The sequence below is a fragment of the Coffea arabica genome, chromosome 11c (assembly GCF_036785885.1).
Source record: "Coffea arabica cultivar ET-39 chromosome 11c, Coffea Arabica ET-39 HiFi, whole genome shotgun sequence".
NCBI lineage: Eukaryota > Viridiplantae > Streptophyta > Magnoliopsida > Gentianales > Rubiaceae > Coffea > Coffea arabica.
In genome coordinates, this window is record NC_092330.1 from 23502220 (window position 1) to 23524382 (window position 22163).

At 44.3% G+C, this 22163-nt stretch overlaps 11 non-coding genes and 16 pseudogenes across 11 annotated transcripts; all 27 read left to right on the plus strand.

Moving 5' to 3' along the window:
- The first annotated feature begins 395 nt into the window (after positions 1-395).
- LOC140020182 (5S ribosomal RNA) lies at positions 396-513 on the plus strand (annotated as a pseudogene).
- Positions 514-1438: 925 nt separating this feature from the next.
- Positions 1439-1556, plus strand: LOC140020183 (5S ribosomal RNA; annotated as a pseudogene).
- Positions 1557-2483: 927 nt separating this feature from the next.
- Positions 2484-2602, plus strand: LOC140017268 (5S ribosomal RNA). The gene has a single exon (XR_011823579.1). It is a non-coding gene; the product is annotated as a 5S ribosomal RNA (ribosomal RNA).
- Positions 2603-3013: 411 nt separating this feature from the next.
- Positions 3014-3131, plus strand: LOC140020184 (5S ribosomal RNA; annotated as a pseudogene).
- Positions 3132-4056: 925 nt separating this feature from the next.
- On the plus strand, positions 4057-4174 carry LOC140020186 (5S ribosomal RNA; annotated as a pseudogene).
- A 925-nt stretch (positions 4175-5099) lies between these two features.
- LOC140020187 (5S ribosomal RNA) lies at positions 5100-5217 on the plus strand (annotated as a pseudogene).
- Positions 5218-6144: 927 nt separating this feature from the next.
- LOC140017269 (5S ribosomal RNA) lies at positions 6145-6263 on the plus strand. The gene has a single exon (XR_011823580.1). It is a non-coding gene; the product is annotated as a 5S ribosomal RNA (ribosomal RNA).
- Positions 6264-6674: 411 nt separating this feature from the next.
- Positions 6675-6792, plus strand: LOC140020188 (5S ribosomal RNA; annotated as a pseudogene).
- A 927-nt stretch (positions 6793-7719) lies between these two features.
- LOC140017270 (5S ribosomal RNA) lies at positions 7720-7838 on the plus strand. Its single transcript, XR_011823581.1, has one exon. It is a non-coding gene; the product is annotated as a 5S ribosomal RNA (ribosomal RNA).
- A 411-nt stretch (positions 7839-8249) lies between these two features.
- On the plus strand, positions 8250-8367 carry LOC140019830 (5S ribosomal RNA; annotated as a pseudogene).
- A 928-nt stretch (positions 8368-9295) lies between these two features.
- LOC140017271 (5S ribosomal RNA) lies at positions 9296-9414 on the plus strand. The gene has a single exon (XR_011823582.1). It is a non-coding gene; the product is annotated as a 5S ribosomal RNA (ribosomal RNA).
- A 411-nt stretch (positions 9415-9825) lies between these two features.
- On the plus strand, positions 9826-9943 carry LOC140020189 (5S ribosomal RNA; annotated as a pseudogene).
- Positions 9944-10870: 927 nt separating this feature from the next.
- On the plus strand, positions 10871-10989 carry LOC140017272 (5S ribosomal RNA). The gene has a single exon (XR_011823583.1). It is a non-coding gene; the product is annotated as a 5S ribosomal RNA (ribosomal RNA).
- Positions 10990-11400: 411 nt separating this feature from the next.
- LOC140020567 (5S ribosomal RNA) lies at positions 11401-11518 on the plus strand (annotated as a pseudogene).
- A 927-nt stretch (positions 11519-12445) lies between these two features.
- LOC140017274 (5S ribosomal RNA) lies at positions 12446-12564 on the plus strand. Its single transcript, XR_011823585.1, has one exon. It is a non-coding gene; the product is annotated as a 5S ribosomal RNA (ribosomal RNA).
- A 411-nt stretch (positions 12565-12975) lies between these two features.
- Positions 12976-13093, plus strand: LOC140020568 (5S ribosomal RNA; annotated as a pseudogene).
- Positions 13094-14020: 927 nt separating this feature from the next.
- Positions 14021-14138, plus strand: LOC140020569 (5S ribosomal RNA; annotated as a pseudogene).
- A 927-nt stretch (positions 14139-15065) lies between these two features.
- On the plus strand, positions 15066-15184 carry LOC140017275 (5S ribosomal RNA). Its single transcript, XR_011823586.1, has one exon. It is a non-coding gene; the product is annotated as a 5S ribosomal RNA (ribosomal RNA).
- A 411-nt stretch (positions 15185-15595) lies between these two features.
- LOC140019831 (5S ribosomal RNA) lies at positions 15596-15713 on the plus strand (annotated as a pseudogene).
- A 928-nt stretch (positions 15714-16641) lies between these two features.
- LOC140017276 (5S ribosomal RNA) lies at positions 16642-16760 on the plus strand. The gene has a single exon (XR_011823587.1). It is a non-coding gene; the product is annotated as a 5S ribosomal RNA (ribosomal RNA).
- A 411-nt stretch (positions 16761-17171) lies between these two features.
- LOC140019832 (5S ribosomal RNA) lies at positions 17172-17289 on the plus strand (annotated as a pseudogene).
- Positions 17290-18217: 928 nt separating this feature from the next.
- On the plus strand, positions 18218-18336 carry LOC140017277 (5S ribosomal RNA). Its single transcript, XR_011823588.1, has one exon. It is a non-coding gene; the product is annotated as a 5S ribosomal RNA (ribosomal RNA).
- A 411-nt stretch (positions 18337-18747) lies between these two features.
- Positions 18748-18865, plus strand: LOC140020190 (5S ribosomal RNA; annotated as a pseudogene).
- A 927-nt stretch (positions 18866-19792) lies between these two features.
- On the plus strand, positions 19793-19911 carry LOC140017278 (5S ribosomal RNA). Its single transcript, XR_011823589.1, has one exon. It is a non-coding gene; the product is annotated as a 5S ribosomal RNA (ribosomal RNA).
- Positions 19912-20322: 411 nt separating this feature from the next.
- On the plus strand, positions 20323-20440 carry LOC140020570 (5S ribosomal RNA; annotated as a pseudogene).
- A 926-nt stretch (positions 20441-21366) lies between these two features.
- Positions 21367-21485, plus strand: LOC140017881 (5S ribosomal RNA). Its single transcript, XR_011824187.1, has one exon. It is a non-coding gene; the product is annotated as a 5S ribosomal RNA (ribosomal RNA).
- A 411-nt stretch (positions 21486-21896) lies between these two features.
- LOC140020749 (5S ribosomal RNA) lies at positions 21897-22014 on the plus strand (annotated as a pseudogene).
- Positions 22015-22163: the final 149 nt, after the last annotated feature.

A 22163-nucleotide genomic window follows, 5' to 3' on the forward strand; every position in this document is an offset into this window, starting at 1 on the left:
GAAATCCAATATCCCCTTCGTTCTTTATGCTGTAGTAATTTAGCTCCGTCGGAACGATTGCTTTATTTTTTGCTTCTCATCGAAGCATGAAGGCGGATCTGAAGGCGCGAGACAAGTCAGGAACGGTACGGCTGGATCGAAGCCCGGATCGTCGGTCAAAGTTGTCGGCGCAAATGTATAAGCGCAAGCGTGAAGGATCAATTTCAGGATAATTGAGACTTGTTCGACGAGGGAAAAAAAAGGTGCAAAGCAACAAGAAAAAAATATAAAAGTAAATAAATAAAAGGATGAGAGGAAATTCATGAATTGACTCTTAGAATGAATTCGGGTCCAGAAAAGCCAAACTGCTTCACAGGACGTGACAGTTTAAAAGAATAAAGCGAAAGGAACATGGCGGGTGCGATCATACCAGCACTAATGCACCGGATCCCATCAGAACTTCGAAGTTAAGCGTGCTTGGGCGACAGTAGTACCAGGATGGGTGACCCTAGGCCGGTCAACGGGTCGGGTCTACACCCGGATCCGGATCGGATCCCTGAAATTTTTGCGGGTATGGGTAGGGATTTAATTCCGTTATCCGGATCCGGATCCGTTTTTTCAAACAAAAAAACGGGTCGGATACGGAATATAGTATTCCGACCCGTATTAGACCCGGATCCGGATATAAATGATTTAATAATTTATAAAAAATATATATTATCAATATAATTTGATTAGGATGATGTATTTGAGTAAAATCAATTTGATTTATTTTCTTATTTGGTTTTTTCTTTGCATTAGCTAGAAATTTGTTTACAAATATATCTTTTTCTCTTTTTTGTTAGAAATTATAAATTTTGGCAAATTTGTTCGGGTAGACCCGACCCGGATCCGAGACTCGCCGGGTCCGGATCCGGAACACAGAATAAAAGACCCGTCGGGTAAACGGATCGGATCCGGGTCCGGGTCCGGAATAATGAATTCCGGCCCGGACCCGGCCCGTTGACACCCCTAGGTGACCCCCTGGGAAATCCTCGTGTTGCACCCCTCCCTTTTTTGTTTCGAAATCCAAATTTCCCCTTCGTTCTTTATGCTGTAGTAATTTAGCTCTGTCGGAACGATTGCTTTATATTTTGCTTCTCATCGAAGCATGAAGGCGGATCTGAAGGCGCGAGACAAGTCAGGAACGGTACGGCTGGATCGAAGCCCGGATCGTCGGTCAAAGTTGTCGGCGCAAATGTATAAGCGCAAGCGTGAAGGATCAATTTCAGGATAATTGAGAGTTGTTCGACGAGGGAAAAAAAAGGTGCAAAGCAACAAGAAAAAAATATAAAAGTAAATAAATAAAAGGATGAGAGGAAATTCATGAATTGACGCTTAGAATGAATTCGGGTCCAGAAAAGCCAAACTGCTTCACAGGACGTGACAGTTTAAAAGAATAAAGCGAAAGGAACATGGCGGGTGCGATCATACCAGCACTAATGCACCGGATCCCATCAGAACTTCGAAGTTAAGCGTGCTTGGGCGACAGTAGTACCAGGATGGGTGACCCTAGGCCGGTCAACGGGTCGGGTCTACACCCGGATCCGGATCGGATCCCTGAAATTTTTGCGGGTATGGGTAGGGATTTAATTCCGTTATCCGGATCCGGATCCGTTTTTTCAAACAAAAAAACGGGTCGGATACGGAATATAGTATTCCGACCCGTATTAGACCCGGATCCGGATATAAATGATTTAATAATTTATAAAAAATATATATTATCAATATAATTTGATTAGGATGATGTATTTGAGTAAAATCAATTTGATTTATTTTGTTATTTGGTTTTTTCTTTGCATTAGCTAGAAATTTGTTTACAAATATATCTTTTTCTCTTTTTTGTTAGAAATTATAAATTTTGGCAAATTTGTTCGGGTAGACCCGACCCGGATCCGAGACTCGCCGGGTCCGGATCCGGAACACCGAATAAAAGACCCGTCGGGTAAACGGGTCGGATCCGGGTCCGGGTCCGGAATAATGAATTCCGGCCCGGACCCGGCCCGTTGACACCCCTAGGTGACCCCCTGGGAAATCCTCGTGTTGCATCCCTCCCTTTTTTGTTTCGAAATCCAAATTTCCCCTTCGTTCTTTATGCTGTAGTAATTTAGCTCCGTCGGAACGATTGCTTTATATTTTGCTTCTCATCGAAGCATGAAGGCGGATCTGAAGGCGCGAGACAAGTCAGGAACGGTACGGCTGGATCGAAGCCCGGATCGTCGGTCAAAGTTGTCGGCGCAAATGTATAAGCGCAAGCGTGAAGGATCAATTTCAGGATAATTGAGAGTTGCGCGACGAGGGAAAAAAAAATGGTGCAAATCAACAAGAAAAAAATGTAAAAGTAAATAAATAAAAGGATGAGGGGAAATTCTTGAATTGACGCTTAGAATGAATTCGGGTCCAGAAAAGCCACACTGCTTCACAGGACGGGGCAGTTTAAAAGAATAAAGCGAAAGGAACATGGCGGGTGCGATCATACCAGCACTAATGCACCGGATCCCATCAGAACTCCGAAGTTAAGCGTGCTTGGGCGAGAGTAGTACTAGGATGGGTGACCCCCTGGGAAGTCCTCGTGTTGCACCCCTCCCTTTTTTGTTTCGAAATCCAAATTTCCCCTTCGTTCTTTATGCTGTAGTAATTTAGCTCCGTCGGAACGATTGCTTTATATTTTGCTTCTCATCGAAGCATGAAGGCGGATCTGAAGGCGCGAGACAAGTCAGGAACGGTACGGCTGGATCGAAGCCCGGATCGTCGGTCAAAGTTGTCGGCGCAAATGTATAAGCGCAAGCGTGAAGGATCAATTTCAGGATAATTGAGAGTTGTTCGACGAGGGAAAAAAAAGGTGCAAAGCAACAACAAAAAAATATAAAAGTAAATAAATAAAAGGATGAGAGGAAATTCATGAATTGACGCTTAGAATGAATTCGGGTCCAGAAAAGCCAAACTGCTTCACAGGACGTGACAGTTTAAAAGAATAAAGCGAAAGGAACATGGCGGGTGCGATCATACCAGCACTAATGCACCGGATCCCATCAGAACTTCGAAGTTAAGCGTGCTTGGGCGACAGTAGTACCAGGATGGGTGACCCTAGGCCGGTCAACGGGTCGGGTCTACACCCGGATCCGGATCGGATCCCTGAAATTTTTGCGGGTATGGGTAGGGATTTAATTCCGTTATCCGGATCCGGATCCGTTTTTTCAAACAAAAAAACGGGTCGGATACGGAATATAGTATTCCGACCCGTATTAGACCCGGATCCGGATATAAATGATTTAATAATTTATAAAAAATATATATTATCAATATAATTTGATTAGGATGATGTATTTGAGTAAAATCAATTTGATTTATTTTCTTATTTGGTTTTTTCTTTGCATTAGCTAGAAATTTGTTTACAAATATATCTTTTTCTCTTTTTTGTTAGAAATTATAAATTTTGGCAAATTTGTTCGGGTAGACCCGACCCGGATCCGAGACTCGCCGGGTCCGGATCCGGAACACCGAATAAAAGACCCGTCGGGTAAACGGTTCGGATCCGGGTCCGGGTCCGGAATAATGAATTCCGGCCCGGACCCCGGCCCGTTGACACCCCTAGGTGACCCCCTGGGAAATCCTCGTGTTGCACCCCTCCCTTTTTTGTTTCGAAATCCAATATCCCCTTCGTTCTTTATGCTGTAGTAATTTAGCTCCGTCGGAACGATTGCTTTATTTTTTGCTTCTCATCGAAGCATGAAGGCGGATCTGAAGGCGCGAGACAAGTCAGGAACGGTACGGCTGGATCGAAGCCCGGATCGTCGGTCAAAGTTGTCGGCGCAAATGTATAAGCGCAAGCGTGAAGGATCAATTTCAGGATAATTGAGACTTGTTCGACGAGGGAAAAAAAAGGTGCAAAGCAACAAGAAAAAAATATAAAAGTAAATAAATAAAAGGATGAGAGGAAATTCATGAATTGACTCTTAGAATGAATTCGGGTCCAGAAAAGCCAAACTGCTTCACAGGACGTGACAGTTTAAAAGAATAAAGCGAAAGGAACATGGCGGGTGCGATCATACCAGCACTAATGCACCGGATCCCATCAGAACTTCGAAGTTAAGCGTGCTTGGGCGACAGTAGTACCAGGATGGGTGACCCTAGGCCGGTCAACGGGTCGGGTCTACACCCGGATCCGGATCGGATCCCTGAAATTTTTGCGGGTATGGGTAGGGATTTAATTCCGTTATCCGGATCCGGATCCGTTTTTTCAAACAAAAAAACGGGTCGGATACGGAATATAGTATTCCGACCCGTATTAGACCCGGATCCGGATATAAATGATTTAATAATTTATAAAAAATATATATTATCAATATAATTTGATTAGGATGATGTATTTGAGTAAAATCAATTTGATTTATTTTCTTATTTGGTTTTTTCTTTGCATTAGCTAGAAATTTGTTTACAAATATATCTTTTTCTCTTTTTTGTTAGAAATTATAAATTTTGGCAAATTTGTTCGGGTAGACCCGACCCGGATCCGAGACTCGCCGGGTCCGGATCCGGAACACAGAATAAAAGACCCGTCGGGTAAACGGATCGGATCCGGGTCCGGGTCCGGAATAATGAATTCCGGCCCGGACCCGGCCCGTTGACACCCCTAGGTGACCCCCTGGGAAATCCTCGTGTTGCACCCCTCCCTTTTTTGTTTCGAAATCCAAATTTCCCCTTCGTTCTTTATGCTGTAGTAATTTAGCTCTGTCGGAACGATTGCTTTATATTTTGCTTCTCATCGAAGCATGAAGGCGGATCTGAAGGCGCGAGACAAGTCAGGAACGGTACGGCTGGATCGAAGCCCGGATCGTCGGTCAAAGTTGTCGGCGCAAATGTATAAGCGCAAGCGTGAAGGATCAATTTCAGGATAATTGAGAGTTGTTCGACGAGGGAAAAAAAAGGTGCAAAGCAACAAGAAAAAAATATAAAAGTAAATAAATAAAAGGATGAGAGGAAATTCATGAATTGACGCTTAGAATGAATTCGGGTCCAGAAAAGCCAAACTGCTTCACAGGACGTGACAGTTTAAAAGAATAAAGCGAAAGGAACATGGCGGGTGCGATCATACCAGCACTAATGCACCGGATCCCATCAGAACTTCGAAGTTAAGCGTGCTTGGGCGACAGTAGTACCAGGATGGGTGACCCTAGGCCGGTCAACGGGTCGGGTCTACACCCGGATCCGGATCGGATCCCTGAAATTTTTGCGGGTATGGGTAGGGATTTAATTCCGTTATCCGGATCCGGATCCGTTTTTTCAAACAAAAAAACGGGTCGGATACGGAATATAGTATTCCGACCCGTATTAGACCCGGATCCGGATATAAATGATTTAATAATTTATAAAAAATATATATTATCAATATAATTTGATTAGGATGATGTATTTGAGTAAAATCAATTTGATTTATTTTGTTATTTGGTTTTTTCTTTGCATTAGCTAGAAATTTGTTTACAAATATATCTTTTTCTCTTTTTTGTTAGAAATTATAAATTTTGGCAAATTTGTTCGGGTAGACCCGACCCGGATCCGAGACTCGCCGGGTCCGGATCCGGAACACCGAATAAAAGACCCGTCGGGTAAACGGGTCGGATCCGGGTCCGGGTCCGGAATAATGAATTCCGGCCCGGACCCGGCCCGTTGACACCCCTAGGTGACCCCCTGGGAAATCCTCGTGTTGCATCCCTCCCTTTTTTGTTTCGAAATCCAAATTTCCCCTTCGTTCTTTATGCTGTAGTAATTTAGCTCCGTCGGAACGATTGCTTTATATTTTGCTTCTCATCGAAGCATGAAGGCGGATCTGAAGGCGCGAGACAAGTCAGGAACGGTACGGCTGGATCGAAGCCCGGATCGTCGGTCAAAGTTGTCGGCGCAAATGTATAAGCGCAAGCGTGAAGGATCAATTTCAGGATAATTGAGAGTTGCGCGACGAGGGAAAAAAAAATGGTGCAAATCAACAAGAAAAAAATGTAAAAGTAAATAAATAAAAGGATGAGGGGAAATTCTTGAATTGACGCTTAGAATGAATTCGGGTCCAGAAAAGCCACACTGCTTCACAGGACGGGGCAGTTTAAAAGAATAAAGCGAAAGGAACATGGCGGGTGCGATCATACCAGCACTAATGCACCGGATCCCATCAGAACTCCGAAGTTAAGCGTGCTTGGGCGAGAGTAGTACTAGGATGGGTGACCCCCTGGGAAGTCCTCGTGTTGCACCCCTCCCTTTTTTGTTTCGAAATCCAAATTTCCCCTTCGTTCTTTATGCTGTAGTAATTTAGCTCCGTCGGAACGATTGCTTTATATTTTGCTTCTCATCGAAGCATGAAGGCGGATCTGAAGGCGCGAGACAAGTCAGGAACGGTACGGCTGGATCGAAGCCCGGATCGTCGGTCAAAGTTGTCGGCGCAAATGTATAAGCGCAAGCGTGAAGGATCAATTTCAGGATAATTGAGAGTTGTTCGACGAGGGAAAAAAAAGGTGCAAAGCAACAACAAAAAAATATAAAAGTAAATAAATAAAAGGATGAGAGGAAATTCATGAATTGACGCTTAGAATGAATTCGGGTCCAGAAAAGCCAAACTGCTTCACAGGACGTGACAGTTTAAAAGAATAAAGCGAAAGGAACATGGCGGGTGCGATCATACCAGCACTAATGCACCGGATCCCATCAGAACTTCGAAGTTAAGCGTGCTTGGGCGACAGTAGTACCAGGATGGGTGACCCTAGGCCGGTCAACGGGTCGGGTCTACACCCGGATCCGGATCGGATCCCTGAAATTTTTGCGGGTATGGGTAGGGATTTAATTCCGTTATCCGGATCCGGATCCGTTTTTTCAAACAAAAAAACGGGTCGGATACGGAATATAGTATTCCGACCCGTATTAGACCCGGATCCGGATATAAATGATTTAATAATTTATAAAAAATATATATTATCAATATAATTTGATTAGGATGATGTATTTGAGTAAAATCAATTTGATTTATTTTCTTATTTGGTTTTTTCTTTGCATTAGCTAGAAATTTGTTTACAAATATATCTTTTTCTCTTTTTTGTTAGAAATTATAAATTTTGGCAAATTTGTTCGGGTAGACCCGACCCGGATCCGAGACTCGCCGGGTCCGGATCCGGAACACCGAATAAAAGACCCGTCGGGTAAACGGTTCGGATCCGGGTCCGGGTCCGGAATAATGAATTCCGGCCCGGACCCCGGCCCGTTGACACCCCTAGGTGACCCCCTGGGAAATCCTCGTGTTGCACCCCTCCCTTTTTTGTTTCGAAATCCAATATCCCCTTCGTTCTTTATGCTGTAGTAATTTAGCTCCGTCGGAACGATTGCTTTATTTTTTGCTTCTCATCGAAGCATGAAGGCGGATCTGAAGGCGCGAGACAAGTCAGGAACGGTACGGCTGGATCGAAGCCCGGATCGTCGGTCAAAGTTGTCGGCGCAAATGTATAAGCGCAAGCGTGAAGGATCAATTTCAGGATAATTGAGAGTTGCGCGACGAGGGAAAAAAAAATGGTGCAAATCAACAAGAAAAAAATGTAAAAGTAAATAAATAAAAGGATGAGGGGAAATTCTTGAATTGACGCTTAGAATGAATTCGGGTCCAGAAAAGCCACACTGCTTCACAGGACGGGGCAGTTTAAAAGAATAAAGCGAAAGGAACATGGCGGGTGCGATCATACCAGCACTAATGCACCGGATCCCATCAGAACTCCGAAGTTAAGCGTGCTTGGGCGAGAGTAGTACTAGGATGGGTGACCCCCTGGGAAGTCCTCGTGTTGCACCCCTCCCTTTTTTGTTTCGAAATCCAAATTTCCCCTTCGTTCTTTATGCTGTAGTAATTTAGCTCCGTCGGAACGATTGCTTTATATTTTGCTTCTCATCGAAGCATGAAGGCGGATCTGAAGGCGCGAGACAAGTCAGGAACGGTACGGCTGGATCGAAGCCCGGATCGTCGGTCAAAGTTGTCGGCGCAAATGTATAAGCGCAAGCGTGAAGGATCAATTTCAGGATAATTGAGAGTTGTTCGACGAGGGAAAAAAAAGGTGCAAAGCAACAAGAAAAAAATATAAAAGTAAATAAATAAAAGGATGAGAGGAAATTCATGAATTGACGCTTAGAATGAATACGGGTCCAGAAAAGCCAAACTGCTTCACAGGACGTGGCAGTTTAAAAGAATAAAGCGAAAGGAACATGGCGGGTGCGATCATACCAGCACTAATGCACCGGATCCCATCAGAACTTCGAAGTTAAGCGTGCTTGGGCGACAGTAGTACTAGGATGGGTGACCCTAGGCCGGTCAACGGGTCGGGTCTACACCCGGATCCGGATCGGATCCCTGAAATTTTTGCGGGTATGGGTAGGGATTTAATTCCGTTATCCGGATCCGGATCCGTTTTTTCAAACAAAAAAACGGGTCGGATACGGAATATAGTATTCCGACCCGTATTAGACCCGGATCCGGATATAAATGATTTAATAATTTATAAAAAATATATATTATCAATATAATTTGATTAGGATGATGTATTTGAGTAAAATCAATTTGATTTATTTTCTTATTTGGTTTTTTCTTTGCATTAGCTAGAAATTTGTTTACAAATATATCTTTTTCTCTTTTTTGTTAGAAATTATAAATTTTGGCAAATTTGTTCGGGTAGACCCGACCCGGATCCGAGACTCGCCGGGTCCGGATCCGGAACACCGAATAAAAGACCCGTCGGGTAAACGGGTCGGATCCGGGTCCGGGTCCGGAATAATGAATTCCGGCCCGGACCCCGGCCCGTTGACACCCCTAGGTGACCCCCTGGGAAATCCTCGTGTTGCACCCCTCCCTTTTTTGTTTCGAAATCCAAATTTCCCCTTCGTTCTTTATGCTGTAGTAATTTAGCTCCGTCGGAACGATTGCTTTATTTTTTGCTTCTCATCGAAGCATGAAGGCGGATCTGAAGGCGCGAGACAAGTCAGGAACGGTACGGCTGGATCGAAGCCCGGATCGTCGGTCAAAGTTGTCGGCGCAAATGTATAAGCGCAAGCGTGAAGGATCAATTTCAGGATAATTGAGAGTTGCGCGACGAGGGAAAAAAAAATGGTGCAAATCAACAAGAAAAAAATGTAAAAGTAAATAAATAAAAGGATGAGGGGAAATTCTTGAATTGACGCTTAGAATGAATTCGGGTCCAGAAAAGCCACACTGCTTCACAGGACGGGGCAGTTTAAAAGAATAAAGCGAAAGGAACATGGCGGGTGCGATCATACCAGCACTAATGCACCGGATCCCATCAGAACTCCGAAGTTAAGCGTGCTTGGGCGAGAGTAGTACTAGGATGGGTGACCCCCTGGGAAGTCCTCGTGTTGCACCCCTCCCTTTTTTGTTTCGAAATCCAAATTTCCCCTTCGTTCTTTATGCTGTAGTAATTTAGCTCCGTCGGAACGATTGCTTTATATTTTGCTTCTCATCGAAGAATGAAGGCGGATCTGAAGGCGCGAGACAAGTCAGGAACGGTACGGCTGGATCGAAGCCCGGATCGTCGGTCAAAGTTGTCGGCGCAAATGTATAAGCGCAAGCGTGAAGGATCAATTTCAGGATAATTGAGAGTTGTTCGACGAGGGAAAAAAAAGGTGCAAAGCAACAAGAAAAAAATATAAAAGTAAATAAATAAAAGGATGAGAGGAAATTCATGAATTGACGCTTAGAATGAATTCGGGTCCAGAAAAGCCAAACTGCTTCACAGGACGTGACAGTTTAAAAGAATAAAGCGAAAGGAACATGGCGGGTGCGATCATACCAGCACTAATGCACCGGATCCCATCAGAACTTCGAAGTTAAGCGTGCTTGGGCGACAGTAGTACCAGGATGGGTGACCCTAGGCCGGTCAACGGGTCGGGTCTACACCCGGATCCGGATCGGATCCCTGAAATTTTTGCGGGTATGGGTAGGGATTTAATTCCGTTATCCGGATCCGGATCCGTTTTTTCAAACAAAAAAACGGGTCGGATACGGAATATAGTATTCCGACCCGTATTAGACCCGGATCCGGATATAAATGATTTAATAATTTATAAAAAATATATATTATCAATATAATTTGATTAGGATGATGTATTTGAGTAAAATCAATTTGATTTATTTTCTTATTTGGTTTTTTCTTTGCATTAGCTAGAAATTTGTTTACAAATATATCTTTTTCTCTTTTTTGTTAGAAATTATAAATTTTGGCAAATTTGTTCGGGTAGACCCGACCCGGATCCGAGACTCGCCGGGTCCGGATCCGGAACACCGAATAAAAGACCCGTCGGGTAAACGGGTCGGATCCGGGTCCGGGTCCGGAATAATGAATTCCGGCCCGGACCCCGGCCCGTTGACACCCCTAGGTGACCCCCTGGGAAATCCTCGTGTTGCACCCCTCCCTTTTTTGTTTCGAAATCCAATATCCCCTTCGTTCTTTATGCTGTAGTAATTTAGCTCCGTCGGAACGATTGCTTTATTTTTTGCTTCTCATCGAAGCATGAAGGCGGATCTGAAGGCGCGAGACAAGTCAGGAACGGTACGGCTGGATCGAAGCCCGGATCGTCGGTCAAAGTTGTCGGCGCAAATGTATAAGCGCAAGCGTGAAGGATCAATTTCAGGATAATTGAGAGTTGCGCGACGAGGGAAAAAAAAATGGCGCAAATCAACAAGAAAAAAATGTAAAAGTAAATAAATAAAAGGATGAGGGGAAATTCTTGAATTGACGCTTAGAATGAATTCGGGTCCAGAAAAGCCACACTGCTTCACAGGACGGGGCAGTTTAAAAGAATAAAGCGAAAGGAACATGGCGGGTGCGATCATACCAGCACTAATGCACCGGATCCCATCAGAACTCCGAAGTTAAGCGTGCTTGGGCGAGAGTAGTACTAGGATGGGTGACCCCCTGGGAAGTCCTCGTGTTGCACCCCTCCCTTTTTTGTTTCGAAATCCAAATTTCCCCTTCGTTCTTTATGCTGTAGTAATTTAGCTCCGTCGGAACGATTGCTTTATATTTTGCTTCTCATCGAAGCATGAAGGCGGATCTGAAGGCGCGAGACAAGTCAGGAACGGTACGGCTGGATCGAAGCCCGGATCGTCGGTCAAAGTTGTCGGCGCAAATGTATAAGCGCAAGCGTGAAGGATCAATTTCAGGATAATTGAGACTTGTTCGACGAGGGAAAAAAAAGGTGCAAAGCAACAAGAAAAAAATATAAAAGTAAATAAATAAAAGGATGAGAGGAAATTCATGAATTGACTCTTAGAATGAATTCGGGTCCAGAAAAGCCAAACTGCTTCACAGGACGTGACAGTTTAAAAGAATAAAGCGAAAGGAACATGGCGGGTGCGATCATACCAGCACTAATGCACCGGATCCCATCAGAACTTCGAAGTTAAGCGTGCTTGGGCGACAGTAGTACTAGGATGGGTGATCCTAGGCCGGTCAACGGGTCGGGTCTACACCCGGATCCGGATCGGATCCCTGAAATTTTTGCGGGTATGGGTAGGGATTTAATTCCGTTATCCGGATCCGGATCCGTTTTTTCAAACAAAAAAACGGGTCGGATACGGAATATAGTATTCCGACCCGTATTAGACCCGGATCCGGATATAAATGATTTAATAATTTATAAAAAATATATATTATCAATATAATTTGATTAGGATGATGTATTTGAGTAAAATCAATTTGATTTATTTTCTTATTTGGTTTTTTCTTTGCATTAGCTAGAAATTTGTTTACAAATATATCTTTTTCTCTTTTTTGTTAGAAATTATAAATTTTGGCAAATTTGTTCGGGTAGACCCGACCCGGATCCGAGACTCGCCGGGTCCGGATCCGGAACACCGAATAAAAGACCCGTCGGGTAAACGGGTCGGATCCGGGTCCGGGTCCGGAATAATGAATTCCGGCCCGGACCCCGGCCCGTTGACACCCCTAGGTGACCCCCTGGGAAATCCTCGTGTTGCACCCCTCCCTTTTTTGTTTCGAAATCCAATATCCCCTTCGTTCTTTATGCTGTAGTAATTTAGCTCCGTCGGAACGATTGATTTATTTTTTGCTTCTCATCGAAGCATGAAGGCGGATCTGAAGGCGCGAGACAAGTCAGGAACGGTACGGCTGGATCGAAGCCCGGATCGTCGGTCAAAGTTGTCGGCGCAAATGTATAAGCGCAAGCGTGAAGGATCAATTTCAGGATAATTGAGAGTTGCGCGACGAGGGAAAAAAAAATGGCGCAAATCAACAAGAAAAAAATGTAAAAGTAAATAAATAAAAGGATGAGGGGAAATTCTTGAATTGACGCTTAGAATGAATTCGGGTCCAGAAAAGCCACACTGCTTCACAGGACGGGGCAGTTTAAAAGAATAAAGCGAAAGGAACATGGCGGGTGCGATCATACCAGCACTAATGCACCGGATCCCATCAGAACTCCGAAGTTAAGCGTGCTTGGGCGAGAGTAGTACTAGGATGGGTGACCCCCTGGGAAGTCCTCGTGTTGCACCCCTCCCTTTTTTGTTTCGAAATCCAAATTTCCCCTTCGTTCTTTATGCTGTAGTAATTTAGCTCCGTCGGAACGATTGCTTTATATTTTGCTTCTCATCGAAGCATGAAGGCGGATCTGAAGGCGCGAGACAAGTCAGGAACGGTACGGCTGGATCGAAGCCCGGATCGTCGGTCAAAGTTGTCGGCGCAAATGTATAAGCGCAAGCGTGAAGGATCAATTTCAGGATAATTGAGACTTGTTCGACGAGGGAAAAAAAAGGTGCAAAGCAACAAGAAAAAAATATAAAAGTAAATAAATAAAAGGATGAGAGGAAATTCATGAATTGACTCTTAGAATGAATTCGGGTCCAGAAAAGCCAAACTGCTTCACAGGACGTGACAGTTTAAAAGAATAAAGCGAAAGGAACATGGCGGGTGCGATCATACCAGCACTAATGCACCGGATCCCATCAGAACTTCGAAGTTAAGCGTGCTTGGGCGACAGTAGTACTAGGATGGGTGATCCTAGGCCGGTCAACGGGTCGGGTCTACACCCGGATCCGGATCGGATCCCTGAAATTTTTGCGGGTATGGGTAGGGATTTAATTCCGTTATCCGGATCCGGATCCGTTTTTTCAAACAAAAAAACGGGTCGGATACGGAATATAGTATTCCGACCCGTATTAGACCCGGATCCGGATATAAATGATTTAATAATTTATAAAAAATATATATTATCAATATAATTTGATTAGGATGATGTATTTGAGTAAAATCAATTTGATTTATTTTCTTATTTGGTTTTTTCTTTGCATTAGCTAGAAATTTGTTTACAAATATATCTTTTTCTCTTTTTTGTTAGAAATTATAAATTTTGGCAAATTTGTTCGGGTAGACCCGACCCGGATCCGAGACTCGCCGGGTCCGGATCCGGAACACCGAATAAAAGACCCGTCGGGTAAACGGGTCGGATCCGGGTCCGGGTCCGGAATAATGAATTCCGGCCCGGACCCCGGCCCGTTGACACCCCTAGGTGACCCCCTGGGAAATCCTCGTGTTGCACCCCTCCCTTTTTTGTTTCGAAATCCAATATCCCCTTCGTTCTTTATGCTGTAGTAATTTAGCTCCGTCGGAATGATTGCTTTATTTTTTGCTTCTCATCGAAGCATGAAGGCGGATCTGAAGGCGCGAGACAAGTCAGGAACGGTACGGCTGGATCGAAGCCCGGATCGTCGGTCAAAGTTGTCGGCGCAAATGTATAAGCGCAAGCGTGAAGGATCAATTTCAGGATAATTGAGAGTTGCGCGACGAGGGAAAAAAAAATGGTGCAAATCAACAAGAAAAAAATGTAAAAGTAAATAAATAAAAGGATGAGAGGAAATTCATGAATTGACTCTTAGAATGAATTCGGGTCCAGAAAAGCCAAACTGCTTCACAGGACGTGACAGTTTAAAAGAATAAAGCGAAAGGAACATGGCGGGTGCGATCATACCAGCACTAATGCACCGGATCCCATCAGAACTTCGAAGTTAAGCGTGCTTGGGCGACAGTAGTACTAGGATGGGTGATCCTAGGCCGGTCAACGGGTCGGGTCTACACCCGGATCCGGATCGGATCCCTGAAATTTTTGCGGGTATGGGTAGGGATTTAATTCCGTTATCCGGATCCGGATCCGTTTTTTCAAACAAAAAAACGGGTCGGATACGGAATATAGTATTCCGACCCGTATTAGACCCGGATCCGGATATAAATGATTTAATAATTTATAAAAAATATATATTATCAATATAATTTGATTAGGATGATGTATTTGAGTAAAATCAATTTGATTTATTTTCTTATTTGGTTTTTTCTTTGCATTAGCTAGAAATTTGTTTACAAATATATCTTTTTCTCTTTTTTGTTAGAAATTATAAATTTTGGCAAATTTGTTCGGGTAGACCCGACCCGGATCCGAGACTCGCCGGGTCCGGATCCGGAACACCGAATAAAAGACCCGTCGGGTAAACGGGTCGGATCCGGGTCCGGGTCCGGAATAATGAATTCCGGCCCGGACCCCGGCCCGTTGACACCCCTAGGTGACCCCCTGGGAAATCCTCGTGTTGCACCCCTCCCTTTTTTGTTTCGAAATCCAATATCCCCTTCGTTCTTTATGCTGTAGTAATTTAGCTCCGTCGGAACGATTGCTTTATTTTTTGCTTCTCATCGAAGCATGAAGGCGGATCTGAAGGCGCGAGACAAGTCAGGAACGGTACGGCTGGATCGAAGCCCGGATCGTCGGTCAAAGTTGTCGGCGCAAATGTATAAGCGCAAGCGTGAAGGATCAATTTCAGGATAATTGAGAGTTGCGCGACGAGGGAAAAAAAAATGGTGCAAATCAACAAGAAAAAAATGTAAAAGTAAATAAATAAAAGGATGAGGGGAAATTCTTGAATTGACGCTTAGAATGAATTCGGGTCCAGAAAAGCCACACTGCTTCACAGGACGGGGCAGTTTAAAAGAATAAAGCGAAATGAACATGGCGGGTGCGATCATACCAGCACTAATGCACCGGATCCCATCAGAACTCCGAAGTTAAGCGTGCTTGGGCGAGAGTAGTACTAGGATGGGTGACCCCCTGGGAAGTCCTCGTGTTGCACCCCTCCCTTTTTTGTTTCGAAATCCAAATTTCCCCTTCGTTCTTTATGCTGTAGTAATTTAGCTCCGTCGGAACGATTGCTTTATATTTTGCTTCTCATCGAAGCATGAAGGCGGATCTGAAGGCGCGAGACAAGTCAGGAACGGTACGGCTGGATCGAAGCCCGGATCGTCGGTCAAAGTTGTCGGCGCAAATGTATAAGCGCAAGCGTGAAGGATCAATTTCAGGATAATTGAGAGTTGTTCGACGAGGGAAAAAAAAGGTGCAAAGCAACAAGAAAAAAATATAAAAGTAAATAAATAAAAGGATGAGAGGAAATTCATGAATTGACGCTTAGAATGAATTCGGGTCCAGAAAAGCCAAACTGCTTCACAGGACGTGACAGTTTAAAAGAATAAAGCGAAAGGAACATGGCGGGTGCGATCATACCAGCACTAATGCACCGGATCCCATCAGAACTTCGAAGTTAAGCGTGCTTGGGCGACAGTAGTACTAGGATGGGTGACCCTAGGCCGGTCAACGGGTCGGGTCTACACCCGGATCCGGATCGGATCCCTGAAATTTTTGCGGGTATGGGTAGGGATTTAATTCCGTTATCCGGATCCGGATCCGTTTTTTCAAACAAAAAAACGGGTCGGATACGGAATATAGTATTCCGACCCGTATTAGACCCGGATCCGGATATAAATGATTTAATAATTTATAAAAAATATATATTATCAATATAATTTGATTAGGATGATGTATTTGAGTAAAATCAATTTGATTTATTTTCTTATTTGGTTTTTTCTTTGCATTAGCTAGAAATTTGTTTACAAATATATCTTTTTCTCTTTTTTGTTAGAAATTATAAATTTTGGCAAATTTGTTCGGGTAGACCCGACCCGGATCCGAGACTCGCCGGGTCCGGATCCGGAACACCGAATAAAAGACCCGTCGGGTAAACGGGTCGGATCCGGGTCCGGGTCCGGAATAATGAATTCCGGCCCGGACCCCGGCCCGTTGACACCCCTAGGTGACCCCCTGGGAAATCCTCGTGTTGCACCCCTCCCTTTTTTGTTTCGAAATCCAAATTTCCCCTTCGTTCTTTATGCTGTAGTAATTTAGCTCCGTCGGAACGATTGCTTTATTTTTTGCTTCTCATCGAAGCATGAAGGCGGATCTGAAGGCGCGAGACAAGTCAGGAACGGTACGGCTGGATCGAAGCCCGGATCGTCGGTCAAAGTTGTCGGCGCAAATGTATAAGCGCAAGCGTGAAGGATCAATTTCAGGATAATTGAGAGTTGCGCGACGAGGGAAAAAAAAATGGTGCAAATCAACAAGAAAAAAATGTAAAAGTAAATAAATAAAAGGATGAGGGGAAATTCTTGAATTGACGCTTAGAATGAATTCGGGTCCAGAAAAGCCACACTGCTTCACAGGACGGGGCAGTTTAAAAGAATAAAGCGAAATGAACATGGCGGGTGCGATCATACCAGCACTAATGCACCGGATCCCATCAGAACTCCGAAGTTAAGCGTGCTTGGGCGAGAGTAGTACTAGGATGGGTGACCCCCTGGGAAGTCCTCGTGTTGCACCCCTCCCTTTTTTGTTTCGAAATCCAAATTTCCCCTTCGTTCTTTATGCTGTAGTAATTTAGCTCCGTCGGAACGATTGCTTTATATTTTGCTTCTCATCGAAGCATGAAGGCGGATCTGAAGGCGCGAGACAAGTCAGGAACGGTACGGCTGGATCGAAGCCCGGATCGTCGGTCAAAGTTGTCGGCGCAAATGTATAAGCGCAAGCGTGAAGGATCAATTTCAGGATAATTGAGAGTTGTTCGACGAGGGAAAAAAAAGGTGCAAAGCAACAAGAAAAAAATATAAAAGTAAATAAATAAAAGGATGAGAGGAAATTCATGAATTGACGCTTAGAATGAATTCGGGTCCAGAAAAGCCAAACTGCTTCACAGGACGTGACAGTTTAAAAGAATAAAGCGAAAGGAACATGGCGGGTGCGATCATACCAGCACTAATGCACCGGATCCCATCAGAACTTCGAAGTTAAGCGTGCTTGGGCGACAGTAGTACTAGGATGGGTGACCCTAGGCCGGTCAACGGGTCGGGTCTACACCCGGATCCGGATCGGATCCCTGAAATTTTTGCGGGTATGGGTAGGGATTTAATTCCGTTATCCGGATCCGGATCCGTTTTTTCAAACAAAAAAACGGGTCGGATACGGAATATAGTATTCCGACCCGTATTAGACCCGGATCCGGATATAAATGATTTAATAATTTATAAAAAATATATATTATCAATATAATTTGATTAGGATGATGTATTTGAGTAAAATCAATTTGATTTATTTTCTTATTTGGTTTTTTCTTTGCATTAGCTAGAAATTTGTTTACAAATATATCTTTTTCTCTTTTTTGTTAGAAATTATAAATTTTGGCAAATTTGTTCGGGTAGACCCGACCCGGATCCGAGACTCGCCGGGTCCGGATCCGGAACACCGAATAAAAGACCCGTCGGGTAAACGGGTCGGATCCGGGTCCGGGTCCGGAATAATGAATTCCGGCCCGGACCCCGGCCCGTTGACACCCCTAGGTGACCCCCTGGGAAATCCTCGTGTTGCACCCCTCCCTTTTTTGTTTCGAAATCCAAATTTCCCCTTCGTTCTTTATGCTGTAGTAATTTAGCTCCGTCGGAACGATTGCTTTATTTTTTGCTTCTCATCGAAGCATGAAGGCGGATCTGAAGGCGCGAGACAAGTCAGGAACGGTACGGCTGGATCGAAGCCCGGATCGTCGGTCAAAGTTGTCGGCGCAAATGTATAAGCGCAAGCGTGAAGGATCAATTTCAGGATAATTGAGAGTTGCGCGACGAGGGAAAAAAAAATGGTGCAAATCAACAAGAAAAAAATGTAAAAGTAAATAAATAAAAGGATGAGGGGAAATTCTTGAATTGACGCTTAGAATGAATTCGGGTCCAGAAAAGCCACACTGCTTCACAGGACGGGGCAGTTTAAAAGAATAAAGCGAAAGGAACATGGCGGGTGCGATCATACCAGCACTAATGCACCGGATCCCATCAGAACTCCGAAGTTAAGCGTGCTTGGGCGAGAGTAGTACTAGGATGGGTGACCCCCTGGGAAGTCCTCGTGTTGCACCCCTCCCATTTTTGTTTCGAAATCCAAATTTCCCCTTCGTTCTTTATGCTGTAGTAATTTAGCTCCGTCGGAACGATTGCTTTATATTTTGCTTCTCATCGAAGAATGAAGGCGGATCTGAAGGCGCGAGACAAGTCAGGAACGGTACGGCTGGATCGAAGCCCGGATCGTCGGTCAAAGTTGTCGGCGCAAATGTATAAGCGCAAGCGTGAAGGATCAATTTCAGGATAATTGAGAGTTGTTCGACGAGGGAAAAAAAAGGTGCAAAGCAACAAGAAAAAAATATAAAAGTAAATAAATAAAAGGATGAGAGGAAATTCATGAATTGACGCTTAGAATGAATTCGGGTCCAGAAAAGCCAAACTGCTTCACAGGACGTGACAGTTTAAAAGAATAAAGCGAAAGGAACATGGCGGGTGCGATCATACCAGCACTAATGCACCGGATCCCATCAGAACTTCGAAGTTAAGCGTGCTTGGGCGACAGTAGTACCAGGATGGGTGACCCTAGGCCGGTCAACGGGTCGGGTCTACACCCGGATCCGGATCGGATCCCTGAAATTTTTGCGGGTATGGGTAGGGATTTAATTCCGTTATCCGGATCCGGATCCGTTTTTTCAAACAAAAAAACGGGTCGGATACGGAATATAGTATTCCGACCCGTATTAGACCCGGATCCGGATATAAATGATTTAATAATTTATAAAAAATATATATTATCAATATAATTTGATTAGGATGATGTATTTGAGTAAAATCAATTTGATTTATTTTCTTATTTGGTTTTTTCTTTGCATTAGCTAGAAATTTGTTTACAAATATATCTTTTTCTCTTTTTTGTTAGAAATTATAAATTTTGGCAAATTTGTTCGGGTAGACCCGACCCGGATCCGAGACTCGCCGGGTCCGGATCCGGAACACCGAATAAAAGACCCGTCGGGTAAACGGGTCGGATCCGGGTCCGGGTCCGGAATAATGAATTCCGGCCCGGACCCCGGCCCGTTGACACCCCTAGGTGACCCCCTGGGAAATCCTCGTGTTGCACCCCTCCCTTTTTTGTTTCGAAATCCAATATCCCCTTCGTTCTTTATGCTGTAGTAATTTAGCTCCGTCGGAACGATTGCTTTATTTTTTGCTTCTCATCGAAGCATGAAGGCGGATCTGAAGGCGCGAGACAAGTCAGGAACGGTACGGCTGGATCGAAGCCCGGATCGTCGGTCAAAGTTGTCGGCGCAAATGTATAAGCGCAAGCGTGAAGGATCAATTTCAGGATAATTGAGAGTTGCGCGACGAGGGAAAAAAAAATGGCGCAAATCAACAAGAAAAAAATGTAAAAGTAAATAAATAAAAGGATGAGGGGAAATTCTTGAATTGACGCTTAGAATGAATTCGGGTCCAGAAAAGCCACACTGCTTCACAGGACGGGGCAGTTTAAAAGAATAAAGCGAAAGGAACATGGCGGGTGCGATCATACCAGCACTAATGCACCGGATCCCATCAGAACTCCGAAGTTAAGCGTGCTTGGGCGAGAGTAGTACTAGGATGGGTGACCCCCTGGGAAGTCCTCGTGTTGCACCCCTCCCTTTTTTGTTTCGAAATCCAAATTTCCCCTTCGTTCTTTATGCTGTAGTAATTTAGCTCCGTCGGAACGATTGCTTTATATTTTGCTTCTCATCGAAGCATGAAGGCGGATCTGAAGGCGCGAGACAAGTCAGGAACGGTACGGCTGGATCGAAGCCCGGATCGTCGGTCAAAGTTGTCGGCGCAAATGTATAAGCGCAAGCGTGAAGGATCAATTTCAGGATAATTGAGACTTGTTCGACGAGGGAAAAAAAAGGTGCAAAGCAACAAGAAAAAAATATAAAAGTAAATAAATAAAAGGATGAGAGGAAATTCATGAATTGACTCTTAGAATGAATTCGGGTCCAGAAAAGCCAAACTGCTTCACAGGACGTGACAGTTTAAAAGAATAAAGCGAAAGGAACATGGCGGGTGCGATCATACCAGCACTAATGCACCGGATCCCATCAGAACTTCGAAGTTAAGCGTGCTTGGGCGACAGTAGTACTAGGATGGGTGATCCTAGGCCGGTCAACGGGTCGGGTCTACACCCGGATCCGGATCGGATCCCTGAAATTTTTGCGGGTATGGGTAGGGATTTAATTCCGTTATCCGGATCCGGATCCGTTTTTTCAAACAAAAAAACGGGTCGGATACGGAATATAGTATTCCGACCCGTATTAGACCCGGATCCGGATATAAATGATTTAATAATTTATAAAAAATATATATTATCAATATAATTTGATTAGGATGATGTATTTGAGTAAAATCAATTTGATTTATTTTCTTATTTGGTTTTTTCTTTGCATTAGCTAGAAATTTGTTTACAAATATATCTTATTCTCTTTTTTGTTAGAAATTATAAATTTTGGCAAATTTGATCGGGTAGACCCGACCCGGATCCGAGACTCGCCGGGTCCGGATCCGGAACACCGAATAAAAGACCCGTCGGGTAAACGGGTCGGATCCGGGTCCGGGTCCGAAATAATGAATTCCGACCCGGACCCGGCCCGTTGACACCCCTAGGTGACCCCCTGGGAAATCCTCGTGTTGCACCCCTCCCTTTTTTGTTTCGAAATCCAAATTTCCCCTTCGTTCTTTATGCTGTAGTAATTTAGCTCCGTCGGAACGATTGCTTTATATTTTGCTTCTCATCGAAGCATGAAGGCGGATCTGAAGGCGCGAGACAAGTCAGGAACGGTACGGCTGGAGCGAAGCCAGGATCGTCGGTCAAAGTTGTCGGCGCAAATGTATAAGCGCAAGCGTGAAGGATCAATTTCAGGATAATTGAGAGTTGCGCGACGAGGGAAAAAAAATGGTGCAAATCAACAAGAAAAAAATGTAAAAGTAAATAAATAAAAGGATGTGGGGAAATTCTTGAATTGACGCTTAAAATGAATTCGGGTCCAGAAAAGCCACACTGCTTCACAGGACGGGGCAGTTTAAAAGAATAAAGCGAAAGGAACATGGCGGGTGCGATCATACCAGCACTAATGCACCGGATCCCATCAGAACTCCGAAGTTAAGCGTGCTTGGGCGAGAGTAGTACTAGGATGGGTGACCCCCTGGGAAGTCCTCTTGTTGCACCCCTCCCTTTTTTGTTTCGAAATCCAAATTTCCCCTTCGTTCTTTATGCTGTAGTAATTTAGCTCCGTCGGAACGATTGCTTTATATTTTGCTTCTCATCGAAGCATGAAGGCGGATCTGAAGGCGCGAGACAAGTCAGGAACGGTACGGCTGGATCGAAGCCCGGATCGTCGGTCAAAGTTGTCGGCGCAAATGTATAAGCGCAAGCGTGAAGGATCAATTTCAGGATAATTGAGAGTTGTTCGACGAGGGAAAAAAAAGGTGCAAAGCAACAAGAAAAAAATATAAAAGTAAATAAATAAAAGGATGAGAGGAAATTCATGAATTGACGCTTAGAATGAATTCGGGTCCAGAAAAGCCAAACTGCTTCACAGGACGTGACAGTTTAAAAGAATAAAGCGAAAGGAACATGGCGGGTGCGATCATACCAGCACTAATGCACCGGATCCCATCAGAACTTCGAAGTTAAGCGTGCTTGCGCGACAGTAGTACTAGGATGGGTGACCCTAGGCCGGTCAACGGGTCGGGTCTACACCCGGATCCGGATCGGATCCCTGAAATTTTTGCGGGTATGGGTAGGGATTTAATTCCGTTATCCGGATCCGGATCCGTTTTTTCAAACAAAAAAACGGGTCGGATACGGAATATAGTATTCCGACCCGTATTAGACCCGGATCCGGA